The 26,291-nt window shown below is 47.6% G+C and overlaps 2 long non-coding RNA genes across 2 annotated transcripts in view; one reads left to right on the top strand and one right to left on the bottom strand.

Moving 5' to 3' along the window:
- Positions 1-2,976: 2,976 nt before the first annotated feature.
- Positions 2,977-26,291, top strand: part of LOC119977816 — a 222,908-nt gene continuing 199,593 nt past the window's right edge. The window contains exon 1 of the long non-coding RNA XR_005463280.1: positions 2,977-3,096. This is a non-coding gene — a long non-coding RNA (uncharacterized LOC119977816). The remainder of the gene's footprint in view (positions 3,097-26,291) is intronic.
- On the bottom strand, positions 9,224-20,225 carry LOC119977815. The gene is made up of 3 exons (XR_005463279.1): positions 20,215-20,225; positions 12,609-12,611; positions 9,224-9,551 (listed from the first exon to the last, which is right to left on the bottom strand). It is a non-coding gene; the product is annotated as an uncharacterized LOC119977815 (long non-coding RNA).

Below are 26,291 nucleotides of genomic sequence, written 5' to 3'. Positions count from 1 at the left end.
ATTTAACAGCGTTGTAAATGAGATAAACTGTCAACTTTGTTCAGTCTGCTGGCTGTCATTCATCCCAGTGTTTCCTGAGTAACATGACCTTAAAAGACACAGAAAGACAAGGAGATGATCAGAGTCCATGTGAATCAACACTGCATTTGAATGTTCAGTTATTGTGGTTTATTTTTTAGAAAACATGAATCATTTGGTGTGTGTGTTCCTTCTGCTGTTGCTCAGCAAGGCCATTTACTGTTTTGTTGCTTGGAACTCCTTTTTGTAAAAGCTTATTGCATCTGTACAAACAATAGCGTTATTTCTGCAATGCGCAAACGCTTGGGTGCTGTCTCTTCCACAACACAGGTTTAAAGATAGGGTCAGAAATGTCAAGGCTGCAGACATATCCATGGACACTGTCAATGTCCTTGTTTGTTGACCTGCTTGAAAGGCACGCTTGATCAATTTGTGAAAAAACATTCCCAACATGTTTTATCCCACCCAGATGACCCGGCTGAGGTTTGGAGACTGGCCCGCTCTGGGAACTCAAGCTGCTTTTAGATTGTTCTTTTCAGCAGGGTTATCAGTTCCCTCTTGGCATAAATATTTTTAACCTGTTAGTACCGTGAGGCCTTCAGCTGGTGTCATCATCATCAGTTCGCCCTCGATTTGGAGATGATGTTGACTCAGGGAGGTGAGATTCTGCCTTTGGTCTTCAGGTGGCTGAGCAGGCCGATTCTCAATCCGCAGATCTTTGAAAATGTAGAGCGGGACATACTATGAGGTAGTGAGAAACGGAGTACAGGGTTTCCTTGCTCTTTTTTTTCTATTTATACCGCTGCCCTACCTCATCATTAAAACATTTGGACTCAAAGCATGATGGGAAAGTTGTCGCCATTTTGAACAGCGGTAGCAAGCTCCTCCTAGTCATTCATGTTTCTGCTTCCGCGCATCAAGGAGACGGTCAGAATGTCTGTGTAACATTTTCCTTGTCCCCCTGGAATGCTGGCTATTTGAGAGTTGAGAAAACAGGACATGACAGACAAGAAGCTTTTCGGCTGTCTGGTCAGAGTGTGCAGTCCATCATTGATTTTTCAGGGGGTTTGCATGAAATCGTAGATCATAGAATTTACAGTGCAGAAGGAGGCCATTCAGCCCATCGAGTCTGCACCAGCTCTTGGAAAGAGCACCCTACTCAAGCCCACACCTCCACCCTATCCCCATAACCCAGTAACCCCACTCAACACTAAGGGCAATTTTGGACTCTGAGGGCAATTTATCATGGCCAATCCACCTAGCCTGCACATCTTTGGACTGTGGGAGGAAACCGGAGCACCCGGAGGAAACCCACGCACACACGGGGAGAACGTGAAGACTCCACACAGACAGTGATCCAAGCCGGGAATCGAACTTGGGACCCTGGAGCTGTGAAGCAATTGTGTTAACCACTATGCTACCGTGATGCCCCGTGCTGAAATGTTGGTGGAGCTGACTGCAAGAAGACATTAGTGTTTGTTCGACGGTCCTCCCATTGAATTTGGAGGATGCGGTGGAGATGCTCGGTGGTGGGCTCGGTCCAACTCAGGAGGGACGTGAAACTACCCTCCCCCACCATCTTCACGAACATCTGTATGAAGTACTCCATGGGCGTCGGGCCTTCCATCCCCTCTGGCAGCCCCACAATTTGAATGTTTTGCCTCCTGGGTCGATTCTTTAGATCCTTTACCTTGGCCTTCAACAACGTATTCGCTTTGGCCATAAAGACATCTCTGTTTCCAGTGAGGCAATTGATCACTGTGCCTCGAAAGGGCCACTCCACATCTTTTATTATGGGTCGACAGGTTTTCATGGTTTCATTGGTCTTCTCGAAAGGGACTAGGATGGAGGCCAAGCCCCCCCCCCCCCCCCCCCCCCATTGATTTCTGGAAGTCCTCTGACACAATCTGCCAGTGTTTATCAAATTCCTTTGCCCAGATATTTGAAAGCACTTCAGCCGTTACTGGAGTAGCTGAAGTCCCAGAGGCTGTGTCCATCATTTTATCTGCCACTGAACTCTGAAAGGCCTCCGATTCAGTCGACGAATCCCTACTGTCCACCTTCTATCCCCTGACTTTTCTGTTCATTTCACCCATATAGGATTCTTTTTCCACTAATTATGTGGGTTTTCAAAAGAAAATACCCCTAATACTGAGAGAAAAAGGCAAGAAGTGCAGTCGTGTAGCGGGAGCCACCTCGTGCACATCTTCCCCCTTCATAACGTCATCGGAAGTCTTCACAAAATTCTTATGGGGCCAGGCAGGGTATTTGCAGGAATTATGCTTTCCCTGGCTGGGTTGGGGAAGGGGGGGGGGGGGCGAACTAGAACCAGGGGAAACAGTCTCAGAATAAGGAGCAGACTATTTAGGACTGAGGTGAGGAGGAATTTCTTCACTCCGGCCGCTGGTGCTGAATCTTTGGAATTCTCAGTCCCATGGGCTGTGGAAGCTCAATTATTGAGTACATTTAAGACAGAGACCGATTGATTTCCAGCTATTAAAGATATCAAGGGATACGTGGATAGTGCAGGAAAATGGCATAGAGGTAGAAGGTCAGCCATGATTTAGTTGAATGCCGGAACAGGCGTGAGTGGCTGAATGGCCTACTTCTGCTCCTGTTTCCTTTGTTCCTATTTGCACATCAGTTTTATTAGTAATCTCTATTTAGGATTTAGGTGGTAAGCGCCCACATGAAAGTAATGACAGAAGATTCCACTATTTATTCAATTTGTAATGAAAATCTACTTATTTCTGACAGAGTAAATTGCACGTTGAACAGATTCAAGGTCAAAGCTGATTATTTGCTGATTGTCAACCTGGATAAATATTAGAAATGGGATTAAAGATTGTAGATATAATCAAATAATTAGATACTGCAACAACATGAAGGTCATTGGTGCTGGTGGAATGGAAATACAATCTGTGCTCGGCAACTAGCTAGGGTTAAGCATGGGCTGTGGGAATTGACTGATATTTTGGAGTTTTGCTGGATTAATTTTGAAGACAGAGATAACAATGTGCAGAATTTTTGCTCAAGGGATTAATTAGGTTACAGTTCATACAGAAAGTCGACTGCTTGGTGAGTCACACAGCCCTTTCCCATTCTGTGATTTAAAATGTGCTACAGTGCATAAATGGAATAGCTACTATTCGGAGCTGAAGCTAAATGATGCAAACTAGCCCATCATTGCGGAGGCCGTCACAATGTAAGCATAACTTCAGAGATCAGATTTCCCCCTTCGAGTCTTATTTTACAGTTGTCACAAAAGTCTTAATACTGTAGAAAGCCTAGGAAGTACAGTGTGAAGTGAAAATTGAAATTATGGAAGCAAAGACAGGATACAAAGAAATAGTGGCAGATAAAATCAATGGAAATTCTGAGATGTTTGACCAATATACTAAGAGCAAGAGATTAACTAAGGAAAAGGGAGAGTGGATCAAAGATGTAGATGGTAATTTGTGGGTTGAATCAGAAGATGTGGGCAGGGTTCTCAATGAGTACTTTGTCTCTGTCTTCACTAAAGAGAGGCATGATTCAGACATTCTATTTAAAGTGGAGGAGTGTGAAATATTAGATACACGAAGCATAGTGAGAGAGGAGGTTGTGGGGGGACTGACATCCATGAAGGTGAATAAGTTACCAGGTTCAGATGGATTGTATTCCAGGCTGTTGAGGGAATCCAGGGAGGAAATAGTGGATTCTCTTAGGATCATTTTCCAATCCTCAATGGATACAGGTGAAGTATTAGAGGATTGGAGTTTCATAAACTTCGTACCATTATTTAAAAAGGGTGCGAGGGACAGACCAGAAAACAATAGACTGGTTAGTCTGACTTCAGCGTTAGGAAAGATTTTGGAAACAGTTCTGAGAGACATGAGAAACTGTCACTTAGAAAGGCACAGATTAATCAGGACTAGTCAGCATGGTTTTGTTAGGGGAATATCGCGTCTTACTAACTTAATAGAGGGCGGGAGTTTCCGCTGCCCCACCCCCCCACTTCGCGGCATGTTTTCCGATGGCGGAAGTGGCTTGTCAATGGATGCTGACAAAGTCTTCTGGTCCTGCCGATGTCTACAGAATTTTGCATAGCTTGCCTATCCCGCTTTCGGAGAACCCATTGCAGGGGATCACCTTTGGTGGGACTGGAAGATCCCGCTGGTGGGAATGGCCGGAAAATCCCTCCCAGAAGTTTTTAGAAGTAACAAAGAAAATTGATGAGGATAGTGCAGTGGATATTGTCTATGGGGATTTCAGTTAGGCATTTGACAAGGTTCCATGTGGCAGACTAGTCAGACAAGTGAGAATTCATGGAATAGAGGGGAAAGTGGCAGGTTGGATCCAAAATTGGCTCTTTGGTAGGAAACAAAGGGTGGTTGATGGATGTTTTTGTGAATGGAAAATAGTTTCCAGTGGTGATCCACAGGTCTCAGTATTGAGGCCCTTGCTTTTTGTTGGACATATTAATGATTTAGATTTAAACTTTGGAGGCATGATTGGGAAGTTTGCAAATGGCAAAAAAATGACCATGTAGTTAATAATGAAGAGCATAACTGTTGACTGTAGAAAGATATCAATGGTTTGGCTGAGTGGGCAGAGGAGTGGCAAATGAAATTCAATCTGGAAAAGTGTGAGGTAATGCACGCGGGGAGGGCAAACAAAACAAGAGAATACTCAATAAATGGGAAGATATTGGGAAGGGTTGAAGAAGAGAGAGACTTGGAGCGCATGTCCACAGGTCCTTGAAGGTGGCACGACAGGTGGATAAGATTGTCAAGAAAGCACATGGAATGCTCTATTTTATTGGGTGAGGTATTGAATACAAAAGCAGGGATGGAATGGTGGAAATGTGTAAAATGCTGGTTAGGTCACAGCTGGGGTTTTGTATACAGTTCTGGTCACCACATTACAGGAAGGACATAATTGCTCTGGTCTGAGTACAGAGGAGATTGACAAGAATGTTGCCAGTACTTGAAAATTGCAGCTGCGAGGAGAGATTGGATCAGTTAGAGTTGTTTCCTTAGAACCGAGGAGGCTATGAATTGACCTAATTGAGGTGTACAAAGTTATGAGAGGCCTAGATAGCGTAGACAGAAAAGACTTGTTCACTTAGCATAAGGTGATTGGCAAAATGATTAGTGGAGACATGATGAAAGGTTATTTCATCCAGAGGGTAGTGGGTGTCCGGAATTCACTGCCTAAGTTGGTGGTTAAGGCTGAAACGCTCAACTCATTTAAAAGGTACCTGGATGAATCTAAAGTGTTGCATCCTGCAAGACCCTGGGCCAGGTTCTGGAAAATGGGATTAAAATTAGCAGCGACTTTGTTTTTTTCTCTTTTTTGGTTGATGCAGTCATGATTGGCTGAATGGTCTCTTTCCGCTCTGTAACTATGGTTCTATGTTACGGACAAGAGAAAGAGGAACTGGACCTCCTTATCCTCTCTCCATCTATGTGTAAGCAGAGGTGTTTTCTGTGTTATTTTTAAAGTAGGCTGTGGCGAGTTTCTCCAAACTCACAGTTGGTGTGATCCAATTAAATCATAACTCATAGCCAGCCTGCGGTATGGCTAACTCAGTAGGTTAGTTTATTCACGGGCGCAATTCAATGGGAAAAATACAGAGTCCGCTTTTGGGCACGTTTAACAGCACCGGGAAACATCCTGGTATTCAATGGCACTTTGCGTTTTTTCTGGCCTTGTCGAGGAACGCCCTATCGAGGCCCGACTTTAATCATGTCCTACTCGCGGATCGGGCGCCATTTTTAAAGGCAACCTGATCTTTTGACCCTAAAAATACGGTGGCGGAAGCTGCCCTTGGGGCACTGGCTTCCACGCCGGTTTTCCTGCCCACTGTGCCTAAGAATGAGAAAGTTATGCTCTTTGAGTTCAACTTGGAATGTGTTTTTGTGCAATCAAAGTGCTGGGTAAGACATAGCTAAACAATTCACTTTGTTGGCTTCTGTTAATTAATAGTCTTATTACATCATAGAATGTAGGCTCGCAGCTTACGTTAGATACATTTGTGGGAAACAAGATTCCCTGAGTGGAATGAATGACCCAAACCTTTTGGCCTCTGCACAGACCAGGCAGTTCAGCACTGGTATGGTCATGTGCCATCTTCACCCTTCCTTGTTTTCAGGCTGTTTACCCTCATGTTGTTGCTCGTTCTGGGTGAGTGTGCTTTGCACTCAATTGGCTCTGTTTATTACTTAGCTCTGGAGTCGTCAGGTATCGTTATGATACCGCCACAAGGCTCAAGTTCAAGTTCAGGTCAATGACTCAATACACCAGTTAGTAAGTTCAAAACAAGATACGTTTATTATAGCGCAGTTATTTACTACTCATGCATATAATACTAAGACTAAACTATTCCTACCACTAATAGGCCAATATTTATCTGGAATAAGGGAACTGCTGGATCAGGGAACAATGGCCTCTTGCTCTGCACTGGGTCCGCAGGTTTCCAGTTGGTGTGGACTAAAGGGGTCAGGAGTGTCTACTCTCGTAGCGTGCGTTGTATGACACTTACTTGATGGCGGCTGCTGATCAGGCCTTTCCTTCTCTTGGTCAGGGTCTTCTGCTGCAAAGGTGTTCTGCTGGGAGGGCCGGCTGGTCAAGAAGAAAGAATCAGTCCTGGGAGCTGACTTTTATAGGTCCCAGGGGCTTCGCGCCCTTCTGGGCGGACCCTCTCTAAACTTGCAATCGATTGGGTCACTTCCCAATCGATTGATTTGAATTTCCCCAATAACGGGGCTGTTCCTTGATCACTGGGTGGTCCTTGGGGCTTATTGTTTCAGACTCCCTTTGGTGCCGAGAAGTCTGACCTTCTATAGAATGTAGCGATTGCAGTTAACTGTTGTGTCCATTGTGCCCGGGAACACCGGGAATCGCTTCATTAATATGCAAGCTTGTTAGTTACAATGCTGTCTGGTTTCTTTAGCAGCCAGAATACACAGGGGATTCTGCAAACTGCTTGTCTCTTTGCAACTGTCCATTTTTCCCTGTAACCTTTGCGTTCTTCCATTTTGTGTGAGGAAGTGGCCAACCCAGGTGGCTACAATGTGTCTGACACTTTGGACAGGTGATGGTTTGGCAAGGTCATCCTAACCTGCCTAACAAACACGAGATCTGCTGGTAGAGGTAGGCCCAAGTCTCAGGCGGTATTCTCCGTTGCCCGAGGGCGAAATCATATCCGAAGTTTGTGACCGAATCGGGGTCGGTGCGGTATTTCAGATGCTCCGCCCCCTCCAAATTTGCATCATCTAGGAGCGGGTCGCACGCTGTTGCGACGGCATCATTGCATCACTTTGAGGCTCTCCCCAGGTGCTCCACCCCTGATGGGCCGAGTTCACGACCGCGCGGGTCGCGTTTTCGGAAACCCGGCGTGGCAGCTGCGGATTGTGTCCAGCGCCGCCACAGTTGGGGGGGAGCCCTGCTGCTGGCAGTGGGGGGGCTTTGGAGAGGGCTGGGGGGACTGTGGCGGTGGTCCAGGGGGGGTCCAGGGGGGACACTATTTGGCTGGCCGGGTCTGTGAGAGGACGGCGCCATGTTGCACGGCACAACCGCTGCACGTCATCGCCGTACGCCTGCGCAGCCACGGACCCGGCAATTCTCCTGCCGTTTATGATGGGAACGCCGGGAGTTTTACCCGCCACCGCTGCTATCCCCCTCACCGGGCGGAGCATCGGTGTGGGGGTGCCGCCGCCTTTGTTATTGTAAAACTGGACACTTCTTCCAGACATAGCCTGAAAATCGGAGAATCCAGCCCCTAGTCTATCGACAGATGACCAAATACATCTGAAGGTATCTGGCACTTCTTGTATTGTATCCTTCTACAATAACTGTCCACAATGCCTTCAGTAATGGATCTTTCACTGTATCCCCCTGAATGTAAGAGCTCACGCTCTCATTTTGCCTTATGATGTTTCTTAACTTAGGATTTTTATAAAGGACAAAATTGCACAGACGTAGGGTTTGACTCAACCACAGGGGCTGGTTTAGCACAGGGCTAAATCGTTGGCTTTGAAAGCAGACTAAGGCAAGCCAGCAGCACGGTTCAATTCCCGTACCAGCCTCCCCGAACAGGCACCGGAATTGGCGACTAGGGGCTTTTCACAGTAACTTCAGTTGAAGCCTACTTGTGACAATAAGCTATTTTCATTTAATTTTCATTTTCACAAACATGTTGTTTATTAATTAAAACTCCTGACGCCTGAACACAAAGAGCTCTAAATTAGTATAAACGACACTACACAACACTTAATTGGTTAGTCTGATTTAAACCCCTCCATGGTTTAACCTTGGCTTCCACACACACAAAACCACTAGGACTTGTTAGAAAGCCCCTCTTACAACCAACTGGTCAAATCCCATGTTTATTGCCCAAACTTTCCTCAATTCAAACCCAAATCCCCCGAGGATTTGGTTGTTACCCTTCAGTTACTTTAAAAACCTCAGCCCTAATGCCCCTCGGTTTTGGCCCATAACCTACAATCTCCCATGCGATTTGTCGCTCCAGTGTGAATTGTAGGTCTGTAAACCAGGTTGACTATGCCTGACCCTTCTCCTTGACTGCAGTGCCACACCCTTCCATCTTGCCCTTTTTATGATAAGTCTTATCGGAATATCATAACATATTTTCAGAAGTCATCCTGCTGGATAGTCAATGTTTAGCACCTTTCAAATGTTTTAGTCTGTTACATGCCCTGGTCCAGGCAGATTCATTCAGCACTGATGTTATTTTCATAACTGAAAGCAGTGAACTCCATTAAAGTGAGGTATCTCTGGCCCTAAAGCTGATTTACATGTAAAAGTCTCTCCTTCCTTGACTGTTGTGAATGCTGCTTGTGTGATGACTGTTGCCTGGGACCATTTGCCACATTGGCCTCTTCAGCTTTTTAATTGGATTATCTGATAGCAGTTATCTCGTGCCATTGGATTGGATTGGATTGGATTTGTTTATTGTCACGTGTACCGAGGTACAGTGAAAAGTATTTTTCTGCAAGCAGCTCAACAGATCATTCAGTACATGGGAAGAAAAGGGAATTAAACAGAATTCAAGAAAATACATGAGAATACATAATAGGGCAACACAATATATACATTGTTGTGATAATGTCCCCAATTTCTAGTCCTTTGATAGTATCAGTTCTGCTTCAATGTTGGAATGTTTGACGACGGTCTAATCCCAGCTCACGTTCCCTATTAGTGGGTGAACAATCCAACGCTTGGTGAATTCTGCTTCACAATGATAGGAAGAGCCGACATCGAAGGATCAAAAAGCGGCGTCGCTATGAACGCTTGGCCGCCACAAGCCAGTTATCCCTGTGGTAACTTTTCTGACACCTCCTGCTTAAAACCCAAAAGGTCAGAAGGATCGTGAGGCCCCACTTTCACGGTCTGTATTCATACTGAAAATCAAGATCAAGCGAGCTTTTGCCCTTCTGCTCCACGGGAGGTTTCTGTCCTCCCTGAGCTCGCCTTAGGACACCTGCATTACGGTGTGACAGGTATACCGCCCCAGTCAAACTCCCCACCTGCCACTGTCCGCGGAGCGGGTCGCGCCCGGAATCATCAGTAGGATAAAACTAACCTGTCTCACGACGGTCTAGCAGTTGACGATGTATCCTGCCTCTGTGTGTTTCTATGTTGAGGTCCGGCTTTTTTAATTAGGGTATTTGAGCCCTTGGATTTTGGGGTTTTTCATATTTCGTAAAGTCCAGTTGGAACGGATCCTGTTCCTACATGAGGTTGGTTGATTCTGAGGTGACCAAAACTCATCAGATTGATATTGATCTGCAATGTCTATGTTTTATATTTGTAGGTCTAGCAAATGAGGCAGTCTAGCCTCAGTAGGTCTAGCAGTGAGGCGGGGCCTCACGGTAGCATGGTGGTTAGCATCAATGCTTCACAGCTCCAGGGTCCCAGGTTCGATTCCCGGCTGGGTCACTGTCTGTGTGGAGTCTGCACGTCCTCCCCGTGTGTGCGTGGGTTTCCTCCGGGTGCTCCGGTTTCCTCCCACAGTCCAAAGATGTGCGGGTTAGGTGGATTGGCCATGCTAAATTGCCCGTAGTGTAAGGTTAATGGGGGGATTGTTGGGTTATGGGTATACGGGTTATGTGTGTTTAAGTAGGGTGATCATTGTTCGGCACAACATCGAGGGCCGAAGGGCCTGTTCTGTACTGTTCTATGTTCTATGTTCTATAAATCATCAGCAGTTTTTCTTTCATATTTGGTAACTTGCTCAGTGTGTCTGAAGTAATCATGTTGCTACCTGGTTTATATTGAACTTTGCAGTCATATCCCTTTTCTTTATCAGAAGTCATTGTTGTCTCGGTAGTGCACTCATCAGTGCCTCTCTCCAAATCATTTCTAATGGTGTGTGATTTCCACAATGATGTGTTCTTGTGAAATCAAACATCAGAGTGAATGTCTAACACTCTGGGCATGATCAACCAGTAAAAGGACATAGCTGCTAGACATAGCTGCTAGACTGGGAATGCGTCCTGTGGTGAAAGAATCGACAAGAGGGTAAAACATACTTGACCCCATCCTCACCAACCTGCCTGCCACAGGTGTATCTGACGGTGACAGTATCGATAGGAGTTACCACCGCTCGGTCCTTGTGGAGATGAAGTTCCCTCTTCCCAATGAAGATACCCTCGATCATGTTGTGTGGCACCAACACTGAGCTAAAATATGATAGACTTCGAACAGATCTAGCAGTTCAAGTCTGGGCGTCCATGAGGCACTGTGGGTAATCAGCAGCTGCAGGATTGTACTCAACCACATTCTGTAACCTCATGGCCCAGCATATCCTCAACTCTACCAAGCCAGGGGATCAACCCTGGTTCAGTGAGGAGTGCAGGAGAGCATGCCAGGAGCAACATCAGGCATACTGAAAAATGAGGTGTCAACTTGGTGAAGCTGCAACACAGGACCACTTATATGTCAAACAGCATAAGGAGCAAGTAATAGTCAGAGATAAGCGATTCCACAATGAATGACTCAGAACTAAGATCCAGCCATGAATGGTGGTGGACAATTCAACAACTTGCTGGAGGAGGAGGCTCCACAAATATCCCCATCCTCAAAGATGGAGGAGCCCAGCACATCTGAGCAAAAGGTAAGGTTGCAGCATTCACAACAATCTTCAGCCAGAAGTGTCAAGTGGATGATCCATCCCGGCCTCCTCCTGAAATCCCCAGATACCTGTCTTCAGTCAATTCAACTCACTCCACTTGGTATCAAGAAATGACTCAAAGCACTGCATACTGGAAAGGAAGAGGTCACCAACAGTACTACCAAGCGGCACTTACTCAGCAATAATCTGCTCACAGACGCTCAGTTTGGGCTCCACCAGGGTCGCTCAGCTCCTGACCTCATTGCAGCCTTGGTTCAAATATGGGCAAAAGAGCTGGATACCAGAGGTGAGGTGAGAGTGACATCAAAGCAGCATTTGACTGAGTATGACATCAAGGAGCCCTAGCAAAACTGGAGTCAATGGGAATCGGGGAAAACACTCCACTGATTGCAATCATACCTGGCATAAAGGAAGATGGTTGTGGTGGTTGGAGGTCAATCATCTCAGCTCCAGGACATCACTGCAGGAATTCCTCAGGGTAGTGTCCTAGGCCCAACCATCTTCAGCTGCTTCATCAGTGACATTCCTTCCATCATAAGGCCAGAAGTGGGAATGCTTTCAGATTACTGCACAATGTTGAGCACCATTCAAAATTCCTCAGATAATGAAGCAGTTTGTGTCCAAATGCAGCAAGACCGGACGATATACAGGCTTGGGCTGACAAGTGGCAATTTACATTTGTGCCACACAAGTGCCAGGCAATGACCATCACCAACAAGAGAGGATCTATCGCCGTTGCTGAATTTCCCATTATCAACGTCCTGGTCATAGAATCATAGAATTTAAAATGCAGAAGAAGGCCATTCAGCCCATCGAGTCTACACAAGCCCATGGAAAGAGCACCCTACTTAAACCCATGCCTCCACCCTAACCCCGTAACCCAGTAACCCAAACCCCTTTTGGACACTAAGGGTCAATTTAGCATGGGCAATCCACCTAACCTGCACATCTTTGGAGACTGTGAGGGGAAACCGGAGCACCCGGAGGAAACCCATGCAGACACGGGGAAGGAGTACAAACTCCACATGAACAGTTACATGAGGTCGGAATTGAACCTGGGTCTATGGAGCTGTGAGGCAGCAGTACTAACCACTGTGCCACCGCCCTGCACTAATGGTGAATACCATTGACCAGAAACTGAACTGGACTAGCCATATAAATACTGTAGCCACCACACCAGGTCAAAGGCTAGGAATCCTGTGGCAAATAACTCACCTCCTGACCCCTCAAAGCCTGCCCACCATCTGCAAGACACAAGACAGGAGTGTAATGGAATACTCTCCATTTGCCTGGATGAGTGCAGCTCCAATAACATTCAAGAAGCTTGACACCATCCAAGACAAAGCAGCCCGATTGATTGGTACCCCTTTCACAAACATTCAATCCCTCCAGCACCGACGCACAGTTACAGCAGTGTGTGATATCTATAAGACACACGGTAGGAATTCACAGACTCCTTCGGCAACACCCTCCAAAACCATGACCACTGTCATCTAGAAGGACAAGAGCAGCAGCTACCTGTTAACCGCACTCCTGGAGGTTCCCCTCCAAGACACTCATCATCTTAACTGTTCCTTCATTGCCAATGGGTCAAAATCCTGAATATTGCTCGCTTAAAGCACTGTGGGTGTATCAATACCTCAGTGACTGAAGAAGTTCAATAAGGCTGCTTACCACCCCCTTCTGAAGGTCAATTAGGGATGGAAAATAAATGATGACCTAGTCAGCAGAACCCACATCTCGTAAAAACTAATTTAAAACAACCGGTGGTGGGAGTCTCTGAGACCACTTAGCATCACAAGCATTTCCTATTGTGTTGTTTGGGTAGAGCTCATACCTGCAATAAATAAGATCATTGATACAGAGATGGTGCTCAGAGTAGGGATTCTGGCTGTTTCTGGCCTGACAGGACCGGATGTAAGTTATGCTATGTGAGATGTGCCAGGCTAATGAAGTTTGGAAATCGCAGAGTGTGAGGCCCAACTAAGATTAAGACCTGGGCCGGGATTCTCCCCTACCCGGTGGGGCGGGGGTCCCGGCGTGTCGGTGCGGCGTGAACCACTCCGGCGTCGGGTCTCCGCACCTTTAGGGGCCAAGCCCTCACATTGAAAGGCGAGGCCCGCGCCGGAGTGGTTCCCACTCCGCCGGCTGGCGCGAACGGCCTTTGGCGCCACGCGAGCCAGGGCCGAAAGGACGTCGCCGGCCGGCATAAGTCCGCGCATGCGCCGGAGCGTCAGCGGTTGCTGACGTCATACCGGCGCATGCGCAGGGGAGGGGGTCTCTTCTGCCTCCGCCATGGTGAAGGCTATGGCGGAGGCGGAAGATAAAGAGTGCCCCCATGGCACAGGCCCACCCACTGATCAGTGAGCCCCGATCGCGGGCCAGGCCACCGTGGGGGCACCCCCGGGGTCAGATCGCCTCGCGCCCCCTCCACCCCACGACCACGGAGCCCGCCCGCGCCGTCAATCCCGCCTGTCAGGTAGGTGTTTTGATTCCCGCCGGCGGGAGAGGCCTGTCAGCGGCAGGACTTCAGCCTATCGCAGGCCGAAGAATCGCCACGGGGGGCCCGCCGACCGACACGGCGCGATTCCCGCCCCCGCCGAATCTCGTGGGGGGAGGGGGGCGCGCGGAGAATTCAGGACATGGCGGGGCGGGATTGACGCCGGCCCCGGGGGGTCGGAGAATTCCGCCCCTGGATTCCGAAGAGGTAGTAAGAGGAAATTCTTAAAAAACAAAAACTTGTAGTGCAGATCTTAAGGGACAGGAGATGCTGAGGATGCGCTAAGGGTGAGGGGGAAAGAGGCTGGCATTTCCAATGGGGTGATGATGATCCAGCACCCACCTTCTCTCAGCCTGGCCAATAACACTGCCTTTTGTGGCCTCCTGAGGCAGGCAGGAATGGGACATACTCCTTTCTAGCCATGAGCCCCATGCAAGTAAGGTGACCTCTGAATAACCCATCACAATCCGGCAGGGTCAGTGATGTAGGTCACTGATGAATACGTTCCGGCCACAACTTTTGGAATTGCGTCATTGCGGAAATGTAATGACTCAATGAATGCTTTGAACTATGTCAATTGCTGACAGTCAAATCCAAACAAGGTGATTCCTTGTCTCAAAATGTGGTTGTTTTACAAATCTGTTTCAGCATCAGTTATACCGAATCGCAAAATGAGATTCACCACAGATCAAAAATGTGTGCGTCATGCTAAACGGCAGCAGTTAGTCATCAACCATGCACTCTCAGTAGTTTTTATTTCAGCATTTTCTATTACGGCGCACTTCTTAAATCTCTGCGGCAGAAGCCAGACTTCCGAAAATAATGATTAGTTTGCTGAAAGCTTTGACACTTTCTGGACTCTGATTTGTATCATATTGATGCTGAACAGCAAAGGTCAGTGGAAACTCGCAGTAAACAAACTGCTCGTGGCTTTAACCTGTGTGTCATAACTGAAGAACGAATCTGTTTCGTTTAGAGCACGTCAAATTTGTTTTGGATAAATGCTAAACTTTGATCTTGTCGTCAAAGGAAGAAGTTATAATAAACATTTCTACCGTGAAGATGTGTGGGTTGCAATTCCAGTCGCAAATTGGGCAGCACGGTAGCGTAGTGGTTTGCACAATTCCTTCACAGCTCCAGGATCCCTGGTTTGATTCCCGGCTTGGGTCACTGTCTGTGCGGAGTCTGCACGTTCCCCCGTGTGTGCGTGGGTTTCCTCTGGGTGCTCCGGTTTCCTCCCACAGTCCAAAGATGTGCAGGTTAGGTGGATTAGCCATGCTAAATTGCCCTTAGTATCCAAAATTGTCCTTCGTGTTAGGTGGGGTTACTGTGTTATGGGGATAGGGTGGAGGTGTGGGGTTGGGTAGGGTGCTCTTTCCAAGAGCCGGTGCAGACTTGATGGACCAAATGGCCTCCTTCTGCACTGTAAATTCTATGAAATCTATGAAATCTCAGTTCCTCTGCCGCTCTGACCCTTCCAAAGTCTCCTTGCCCCATGTAAGTGCAATATTCTGAAGGTGTCGGCTGTGAAGGGTGGCTGTGTGGTGGAGTGTGGACAGCGAGAGTTTACCAGGCTCCTCTCATGATCCTTTAATGTCTTTGTGAGCTGACGCTTTTTAGTCAATTCTCTATTGAGTTGCCCTTGGCTAGTTTACCCCAGTGAGACCCACTTGTGTCTATCTGATGGCTGGAAAACATCACAATTTGTGCCGATGTCATAATGATTGGCAGTGTCTCCAGATGAATAACGTTATATCATGTCGCATTAAAGGGACCTCTCAAGGAAAACCTGCCGTGTATTTAGAGAATTGATAATCCAGAACATGATGGGGCAATTTTATGCCCACATTAGCCATGAGCGCAAATGGTGATGTTGGCGCAAAATCTCACGAGAATCGTAAAACCAGATTCTCGCTGGCGAGAACTCGTTTTCTGATTTTCCCTGCCTCTTGTCAGTGAGGCAATGAAGTTCCCACCCAGGAAGGGCTGGAAAATAATTTCCATAAATGTTAATATAATTAGTGTGGTATTTATGTGCCTGGCAGTGCTCCAGGGTGTATTCATAGGCGGCTAGTAGCAAAGCCCACCGTCGGACCTGGGCAAATGCAATTGACGGGATCATCCTGCCCTCATCGCAGGAGGGACTTGTGGGGCGCGACTCTGCGGGACTCTGCTTTTTCCGCGCGGCCGCTTGGCCCATCCGGGCCGGAGAATCGGCGGCCCTGCCGCATACAGCAGCCCACGACCGGCGCCGTGCCAAATGCGCCGCCGCAATTGGCACCGATTCTCCGCACCTTGGAGAATTGCGCGCCGACGTCGTGTCGACGTGGCGCGGTTGCACCGATTCTCCGGCCCAGCGCGGGGCTCAGAGAATCGCGTCCCTGGTCTGTATAATTCATGAAAGTGCATCTGTAAGCGTACTGATAGATCATCAATACCACAAATACGTTGGACAACGAAAGCAATGGGGCCTCACGGTAGCATGGTGGTTAGCATCAATGCTTCACAGCTCCAGGGTCCCAGGTTCAATTCCCGGCTGGGTCACTGTCTGTGTGGAGTTTGCACGTCCTCCCTGTGTGTGCGTGGGTTTCCTCCGGGTGCTCCGGTTTCCTCCCACAGTCCAAAGATGTGCGGGTTAGGTGGATTGGCCATGCTAAATTGCCCGTAGTGTAAGGTTAATGGGGGGATTGTTGGGTTACGGGTATACGGGTTACATGGGTTTAAGTAGGGTGATCATTGTTCAGCACAACATCGAGGGCCGAAGGGCCTGTTCTGTGCTGTACTGTTCTATATGTTCTAACCCTTCTCTGCTGTGCATAACTTCATTCGGCATCGGCAAGTGTGCAGAAAGCGAAGGCTATTCACCATTCTGAGTTGTTGGGCATTAGGCGTACCAGGACGGCTCTGACGCCGAAAGTATCAAGTGTGTCAGTAGTTAGTTTGACAATAGGTGCAGCCTGACCTCCTGGAAGGCCTTCTGGTGTGAGGGGCCCCAGTGCCTTCACTGCCCTTTCTTTAAGAGCTCCCTGGAGAGTGCTCTCTGGAGGGTCAGGTGGGTCTCCAGTAGTAATTTGCGTTACGTCTCCCAGTTCCGTAGCCCACAGACAAAACGGTACTGCAGGGATTCGGCTGAGGCGGCCCCAAAATCGCAGGGGGCACCGGTGTCCGCAGGCGCACCAAAAACACCCCGTTGGATTCGGTCGGGGCCTGCGAGTCCATGTGGAAATGGTATCTCCAGACCATGATTGCGGCCTGTGGGTTTAAGTGCCTTTCGACCAAGTCGGCCAACTTTGCGAATGGCAGAATGTCCGGCCTGTCTGAATAGGCGAGGCTTTTAATTAAAGCATAGGTTGGACAGCTGACGGTGGTTAGCAGTGTGACCGTCTGCCTTTCGTCATCCGCGATGGCATTCGTCCGAAAATACAGTTGTACCTGCTTGATGTATTGGGCCCAGTCCTCGATGTCAGCGTCAAATGGTTCCAGCTTACCAATGAGTGCCATCACGCTGCTGCACGGGGTGGAGGACTCTCCAAGCCTAGATGAAGCTGGTCAGTGGTGAAAAGTCTGGTGGCTGCTGCAGCAGCTCCATCCCATCCTCCTCGCCAGTATAATAGCCGAAGGTAAGGACTTCAGACGACACCAGGTAGGCAGAATAACAACTAGGTTTATTTACTCTACTCACAATAATACATTTACATTACTCCCCACCCCCCAGGGCCACCCTCCCTGACCTGTTCCCATGTCTGGGTTTATATCCTGAGTTTCCTCCCAATAAGGGGGGAGGTTCTGCCCCTCCCCCCAATTACCTGGGGGGGTCGGAGTCCAAGGTGTAGGAGGGGAACCGTATACAATGTAGGGTTTGGCCCCTGAGGTGGTCAGAAGAAAATCCTTCTTGTTTTCACTAATGGAGTCTCTGAAAGAGCATCTTTATATTTGGCGGTGAGAATAAACGATCATGACACTGCCTCTGGTTTGGCACCTGTGGGTATCCTGTTCTATTGGAACTCTGGAAATAACATTCTCATTAGACTGCCTCTCTTTGGGCGAATATATTCATTTGAGATATTGCCAGAACCTGGGCAATATAGAAACAGAAACGATGGACAGTTACAAGATGTGTGAGCAATGGAGAGAACACGGCAAGACCCCTGGGTTGGAATCCACAAGAAGGGCGAGTGAAATACGGAAAAGCATCTACACTTACATTGTAGACTAGCAAGTGGTCTAGAGGGTTCAGAGAAGCTGAGAGACTGATGCAGGACATACCTGAACTGGCTGGCAGAGTCAAAAGTTTAGAAAGAGATGTATTAAGAAAAAACACAGAGTAAATAACCCTGGGAATCAAGAGACGTGGCTTTAATTTAAAAACAAACGTAAGTTTACAAAAAAGAAAAGAGTTGCTGAAAGATTTTTTAAAAGGAGCACACAGCTATCAGTGATTAAAGAAAAACAAAATGCCCAAGTGAACTTCAATGAGGTGTCCCAAAGTACAGGAAAATCAAGAAGCTGAAGCTGAGTGACAGGCTCCTGATGTGCCGGGTGGGAGCAAGAGCCTGCAGGGATTAATGTGGCAGCAACCCCAGAGAAATTAACATATTTTACATAAAACTTACGGCCCCATCGGACCACGAGAGCGCTGAGTCTCCGAGTGCGAGTGAAATAGACATAAACCAGCATATTTTTTTTAAAAACGAGACAAAGGACTCTCCAAATGGCCAGAAAGAATACTCCAGAGATCGCTCAAAGGGCTTTCTTTTAGTATAGGAGAAGTTTAAAAGTTAAAAAAAGCGCAGCCAGGTTCACATCAAAACTCCAAAAGTGTGGGAAAAATACAGAGAGAAAAGTGACAGCTGCTGAATGAAAAAAGATGACAGTCTTAAAGTGGTCATACCCTTAAAGAGGTAATGCACTTAAAGTGGCAACCACAAGAAGGAACTGTTAGCTATGGACAGTGTTATGGGAGCGGTGTTTGCAGAACCCCAAAATGTATCATGGAGTTCAACCAACCCCCACCTTTAATGGATTGTTGCTTTTGAAGCTCACAGCTCGTTCTCCAGGCATGGTATTACAATTATGGACACGTGGGTTTTTAAACACAAAACAATGTTTATTCCATGAACTCAACTTAACCTTTTAAATAAACATTGGATCACTTAACACCCCTTACTTCTAAGATAACCCTGAAAATAATACAACACTAAATAATCCTTCAGTTGTTCCTTTAAACACCCAAGAGACTTAACACCTTTAAACAGAAACACATCAGGTTAAAGACATTGCTATTATGAGTTTAAATCACCCAAATGATTCAGAGATAGTCTTTCATGGCAGAGATCACAGCAGATCTGGCTCACTGCAAACACAGACACACCCAAGCTCTTTTCCTCGAAACTGAAACTAAAACTCCCAAAAAGCAGAAGTGAGTTCAGCTCAGCTCCCCCCATCCTCTGACATCACTTCAGTAATATTAGCTGCTCCATTTCTTAAAGGTACATTGCTTAAACATCCATTTCTTAAAGGTACTCTCACATGACAACAGGAAAATGAACGACGACCCTTGATAGAGGTCAATGCTGAAAAAAGTCCATAAGCAATGATGACCTAAAGAAAGAGGCAACAAAGACCTCAGGAAAAAGGTAACAGATGACCCCAGAAATAGGGCAAAAGAAGACCTCAGATTGGAGACAATAGATGACCCAAAAGAGAGTGCAAAATACCCCACAAAGAGGACAATGAAAGACCCCAGGAGGAGTGCTACCAAATGCCCCTCAAGAAGAGCAATAAGAGTATTGCACAATGGAAACAAGTCAACACTTTGTCAGAGACAGGCCTGACCAACTGTGAAGCCAAAAGGGTTTGGCTGAAGTTAAGACAGGTAGAAATGAAGGTTCCATTTGTGAAATGTGTATGCCCAGTAAGAACAGGATGGATTCCCCTCAGAAGAAACACAGAAATGAAAGACTTTGAAAGAAACTAGAAACCATTGAAGATGAAGAAGAATCAGCAAAATTAATTCAAGCTCGAGAGAAGACATTAAAGCATCAAGATGAAATGACGGGTAGCAATTTTGGAGAATAAAAAAGATGCAAAAAAAAAATCCAAAATGAAGTTAAGAAAAAGGAGAAATTAATGAGACAATGTAGAATAAGCTGACTATTCTGAAATAGCAACTAGAAACCAAGAGCAAGTCCAGTGAATTGAATCAGGAGAAGAGGAGCTTGAAGAAGGGAACCTTGGCAATGAGAAATTACCTGAAGAGGTTAAAAATATTTTGACATCAGAATCAGCAATTCAGACAGAGGAAGAAACTGAGATTACGTGTCAGAACAAGATTACTGAAATGGTCACAGTACTAGAAAAGCACAAGAACCAATATGATAGAATGGTTGATGAAGAAGATGCTGAATTGAAATGCTGGAAAGAGAAAAAATGTTATCACGTGACCTGAGTACCAGAAACAGAGTACAAGGACCATTCAGTCACATGTGACATTCCAAGATTGTCAACGCATAAGACTGTGTTGGATTGTGATGGTATGCATTATAATGTCAGGTACTCGGCAGAGCAAGTGATCACATTGGACTGGAGAGTGGCACTGCCACAGAGTGTTCTTTGTAGTCACATGGTTAGAGGATAGCCTAGGACAGAACTCGGTGAGCAGCAAGCCTGTATGATTATCATAGAATTTACAGTGCAGAAGGGGGCCATTCGGCCCATTGAGTCTGCACCAGCTCCTGGAAAGAGCACCCCATCCAAGGCCAACACCTCCACCCCATCCCCATAACCCAGTGACCCCACCCAACACTAAGGGCAATTTTGGACACTAAGGGCAATTTATCATGGCCAATCCACCTAACCTGCACATCTTTGGACTGTGGGAGGAAACCGGAGCATCCGGAGGAAACCCACGCACACACGGGAAGGATGTGCAGACTCTGCACAGACAGTGACCCAAGCCAGAATCGAACCTGGGACCCTGGAGCTGTGAAGCAATTGTGCTATCCACAATGCTACCATGCTGCTCCGTGCAGGATCATGGCTGGAATTAGAACATAGAACATAGAACATAGAACACTAGAGCGCAGTACGGGCCCTTCGGCCCTCGATGTTGCACCGACCTGTGAAACCATCTGAAGCCTATCTGACCTACACTATTCCATTTCATCCATATGTCTATCCAGTGACCACTTAAATGCCCTTAAAGTTGGCGAGTCTACTACTGTTGCAGGCAGGGCGTTCCACACCCCTACTACTCTCTGAGTAAAGAAACTGCCTCTGATATCTGTCCTATATCTATCACCCCTCAATTTAAAGCTATGTCCCCTCGTGTTGGTCATCATCATCCGAGGAAAAAGACTCTCACTGTCCACCCTATCTAACCCTCTGACTATCTTATATGTCTCTATTAAGTCACCTCTCAGCCTTCTCCTCTCTAACGAAAACAACCTCAATTCCCTGAGCCTTTCCTCGTAAGACCTTCCCTCCATACCAGGCAACATCCTAGTAAATCTCCTCTGAACCCTTTCCAAAGCTTCCACATCCTTCCTATAATGTGGTGACCAGAACTGCACGCAGTACTCCAGGTGTGGCCGCACCAGAGTTATGTACAGCTGCAGCATGACCTTGTGGTTCCGAAACTCAATCCCCCTACTGATAAAGGCTAGCACACCATATGCCTTCTTAACAGCCCTATTAACCTGGGTGGCAACTTTCAGGGATTTATGTACCTGGATGCCGAGATCTCTCTGTTCATCTACACTACCAAGAATCTTGCCATTAGCCCAGTACTCTGCATTCCTATTACTCATTCCAAAGTGAACCACCTCACACTTTTCCGCATTAAACTCCATCTGCCAATTCTCCGACTGTTGTGATTCTCTGTTCCCGCCGGCAGCGCAACCCCACCCATGGATTTCCCGTCGGCATGGGATGGCTTCAATGGGAAATCTCATTGACAAGCGGTGGGAGTAGAGAATCCCGCCGCTAGCGAACGGCACGTGGCTGGGAAACATGTGGCTGGGGGTTGGTAGATTCCGGAACTGTAAATAGTTAAAGCCTACCAATAAAAGTGTTCTCGTTTGAACACACAAGCCTCAAGATCTTAACAATGAAGCATCAGCTGCTCTGTAACGTAAAAACACATATTAAATACACAAAGTCAGAATTGAACCTGAGTCCCTGGCCCTGTGAGACAGCAATGTCATCCACTATCCAAAATCATAGAACATAGAACAGTACAGCACAGAACAGGCCCTTCGGCCCTCGATGTTGTGCCGAGCATTGTCCGAAACCAAGATCAACCTATCCCACTCCCTGTCATTCTGGTGTGCTCCATGTGCCTATCCAATAACCGCTTGAAAGTTCCCAAAGTGTCCGGCTCCACTATCACAGCAGGCAGTCCATTCCACACCCTAACCACTTTCTGAGTAAAGAACCTACCTCGGACATCCTTCATATCTCCCACCCTGAATCTTATAGTTATGTTACAGCTACATCCACCCGAGGAAATAGTCACTGACCATCCACTCTATCTATCCCCCTCATCATCTTATAAACCTCTATTAAGTCGCCTCTCATCCTCCTCCACTCCAAAGAGAAAAGCCCTATCTCCCTCAACCTTTCCTCATAAGACCTATCCTGCAAACCAGGCAGCATCCTGGTAAATCTCCTTTGCACCCTTTCCAATGCTTCCACATCCTTCCTATAATAAGGTGACCAGAACTGCACACAATACTCCAAATGTGGTTTCACCAGGGTCATGTATAGTTGCAGCCTAACCCCGTGGCTCTTAAACTCAAGCCCCCCTGTTAAACGCTAACACACTATAAGCCTTTTTCACGGCTCTATCCACTTGAGTGGCAACCTTCTGCGATCTGTGGACATGAACCCCAAGATCTCTCTGTTTCTCCACATTCCTCAGAACCCTGCCGTTGACCCTGTAATCCACATTCAAATTTTTTCTATCAAAATGAATCACCTCACACTTATCAGGGTTAAACTCCATCTGCCATTTATCGACCCAGCTCTGCATTCTATCAATGTCTCTTTGCAGCCTACAACAGCCCTCCACCTCATCCACTACTCCACCAATCTTGGTGTCATCAGCAAATTTACTGACCCATCCTTCAGCGCCCTCCTCCAAGTCATTGATAAAAATCAGAAATAGCAGCGGACCCAGCACTGATCCCTGTGGTACACCGCTGGTAAATGGAAAATTTTCCATCCACCACCACCCTCTGTCTTCTATGTGATAGCCAGTTACTTATCCAATTGGCCAAATTTCCCTCTATCCCACACCTCCTTACTTTCTTCATGAGCCGACCATGGGGAACCTTATCAAATGCCTTACTAAAATCCATGTATACGACATCAACTGTTCTACCTTCATCTACGCACTTAGTTACCTCCTCAAAGAATTCAATCAAATTTGTGAGGCAAGACTTACCCTTCATGAATCCGTGTTGACTATCCCGGATTAAGCTGCATCTTTCCAAATGGTCATAAATCCTATCCTTCAGGACCTATTCCCTTTCTTGAACAGAGGAACAACATTCACCACTCTCCAGTCCTCTGGCACTATCCCCGTGGACAGTGAGGACCTAAAGATCAAAGCCAAAGGCTCTGCAATCTCATCCTCTGCCTCCCAAAGAATCCTTGGATATATCCCATCTGGGCCAGGGGACTTATCGACCCTCAGGTTTTTCAAAATTGCTAATACATCCTTCCTCAGAACATCTACCTCCTCCAGCCTACCCGCCTGTATCACACTCTCATCCTCAAAAACATGGCCCCTCTCCTCGGTGAACACTGAAGAAAAGTATTCATTCAATGCCTCTCCTATTTCTTCTGACTCCATGCACAAGTTCCCATTACTGTCCTTGACCGGCCCTACCCTCACCCTGGTCATTCTTTTATTCCTCACATAAGAGTAAAAAGCCTTGGGGTTTTCCTTGATCCGACCCGCCAAGGACTTCTCATGCCCCCTCCTAGCTCTCCTAAGCCCTTTTTTTTAGCTCCTTCCTTGCCACCTTGTAACCCTCAAGCGACCCAACTGAACCTTGTTTTCTCATCCTTACATACTCTTCCTTTTTTCTCTTGACAAGACATTCAACCTCTTTTGTGAACCATGGTTCCCTCATACGGCCATTTCCTCCCTGCCTGACAGGGACATACCTATCAAGGACACGCAGTATTTGTTCCTTGAACATGCTCCACTTTTCATTTGTGCCTTTCTCTGACAGTTTCTGTTCCCATCTTATGCTCCCTAATTCTTGCCTAATCGCATCATAATTACCCCTCCCCCAATTATAAACCTTGCCCTGCCGTATGGCCCTATCCCTCTCCATTGCAATAGTGAAAGACACCGAATTGTGGTCACTATCTCCAAAGTGCTCTCCCACAAACAAATCTAACACTTGGCCTGGTTCATTACCCAGTACCAAATCCAATGTGGCCCCCCCTCTTCTCGGCCTATCCACATATTGTGTCAGGAAACCCTCCTGCTCACACTGCACAAAAACTGCCCCATCCAAACTGTTCGACCTATAGACGTTCCAATCAAGATTTGGAAAGTTAAAGTCACCCATGCCAACTACCCTGAGACCTCCACACGTATCCATAATCTGTTTTGCAATTTCTTCCTCCACATCTCTATTACTATTTGGGGCCCTATAGAAAACTCCTAACAATGTGACTGCTCCTTTCCTATTTCTAACTTCAGCCCATATTACCTCAGTAGGCAGATCCCCTTTGAACTGCCTTTCAGCAGCCGTTAAACTATACTTGATTAACAATGCTACTCCTCTACCTCTTTTACCACCTTCTCTACATTTACTGAAACATCCATACCCCAGAACTTCCAACAACCATTCCTGTCCCTGTTCTAACCATGTCTCCGTAATGGCCACAACATCGTAGTCCCAAGTACCAATCCACGCTCCAAGTTCACTTACCTTATTCCGGATGCTCCTTGCATTGAAGTAGACACACTTCAACTCACCTTCCTGCCTGCCGGTACACTCCTGCGACCTTGATACCCTCCTCAGTACCTCACTACTCTCAACTTCTGGACTACAGCTCGTTTTCCCAGCCCCCTGACAAATTAGTTTAAACTCCCTCCACACCCCAAGATGAGTCTGGTGAGAGCTGATAGGGAAAAACTGTTCATGTTGGTAGAAGGATTGAGAACTAGAGGACACAAGTTTAAGGTGATTGGTAAAAGAGCCAAAGCCAGCACGAGGATCAAACTTTATATGGAGTGAACGGTTATAGGATCTGGAATGCACTGCCTGGGTGTGTGTTGAAGGCAGATTCAATTGTGCCATCAAAAGGGAATTAGATTATTATCTGAAGGGAAAAATAGTTGCAGGGCTCTGGGGAAAGGGTGGAGGAGTAGGACTAGCTGAGTTGCTCTTACACAGAGCTAGCCTGGCCATGACAGTCCAAATAACCCTCGTCTGTGCTGAAATCGCTTTAAGGTTACATTATTTTATGGTTTCAGGACTCTGGCCAAGATTACACTACCAGGGTCCATAGCAGAGGGATGGAAAGGTGTTGAACTGTGTCACAAATATGATGTATAGGCTTCCTGGATGCCTGCTCCCTTCTTCCTCCTCTTCCCTTCCTCTCTTCCATCTCCTCCCGTCAGCGCCGGCCCTAGGGTTGCTGGCGCCCCGGGCAAGCTGAACTTCGGCGCCCTTGGGGGGGCGGGGGCGAGGGGGGGCGGGGCCGGGGGGGGGGGGAGACGGGGGGGGCGGGGCCGAGGGCCGAGGGGGGGCGGGGCCGAGGGGGGGCGGACCCGTGGGGGGGCGAACCCGCGGGGGGGGGCGGACCCGAGGGCGGGGCGGCGGACCCGAGGGGGGGGGGGGGGGGGGGGGGACAGAGGGGGGCGGACCCGCCGGGGGGGCGGACCCAAGGGGGGGCGGACCCGAGGGGGGGGAGCGGACTGAGCGGGGGGGGCCGCCCTGGGGGAGGGCGGCCACCGCGCATGCGCTGGTTGGCACCTGGCCAACTGCGCATGCGCGGGACCTGAGTCTCTGGCGCCCCCTAGCACATGGCGCCCCGGGCGACTGCCCGAGTTGCCGGTGCCTTGAGCCGGCCCTGCCTCCCGTGTTCCACATCCCAGGCGCTTGCCGGACATGGTGGACAGAGCTGGACCCGCTTCCCTCATGGGGCTCAAGCTGCATAGAAAGCAGTAGACCACAACGAAGACGTGCTGGTTAGGTGGATTGGCCATACTAAATTGTTCCTTAGTCTCTGAAGATGTGTGTTATCGGGTTACGGGGTAGGGTGGGGGAGTGGGTCTAGGTAGGGTGCTCTTTCAGAGGGTCGGTGCAGCCCTTTTGGGCCGGGTGGCTTCCATCTGCACTGTCGGGATTCTATGAAACATGGAGACTCTTTCCATTGTGTATTGTAGGCCCAATATTGAATAGTCCAGGCAGAATGGGATGGCTTGTTTCATGATGTCCCTTTATAGCATGGCTCTTGCTGCATGAGAGCTTCCTATATGTGGTAGAGATGGCAGAGAAGAGTCGATAGCCATGTGTAGAGCTGGTAACTTTTGTCACCAAGCAACCACCCTCTGGTTCAGCGTGATGGACTAACTATAGTGGGGATGGCTGACTGGTGCAGTAT

The sequence above is a fragment of the Scyliorhinus canicula genome, chromosome 14 (genome assembly GCF_902713615.1).
Source record: "Scyliorhinus canicula chromosome 14, sScyCan1.1, whole genome shotgun sequence".
Lineage (NCBI taxonomy): Eukaryota > Metazoa > Chordata > Chondrichthyes > Carcharhiniformes > Scyliorhinidae > Scyliorhinus > Scyliorhinus canicula.
The sequence above is the reverse complement of the archived record's forward strand: the minus strand, read 5'-3'. Positions and strand labels throughout refer to the sequence as shown.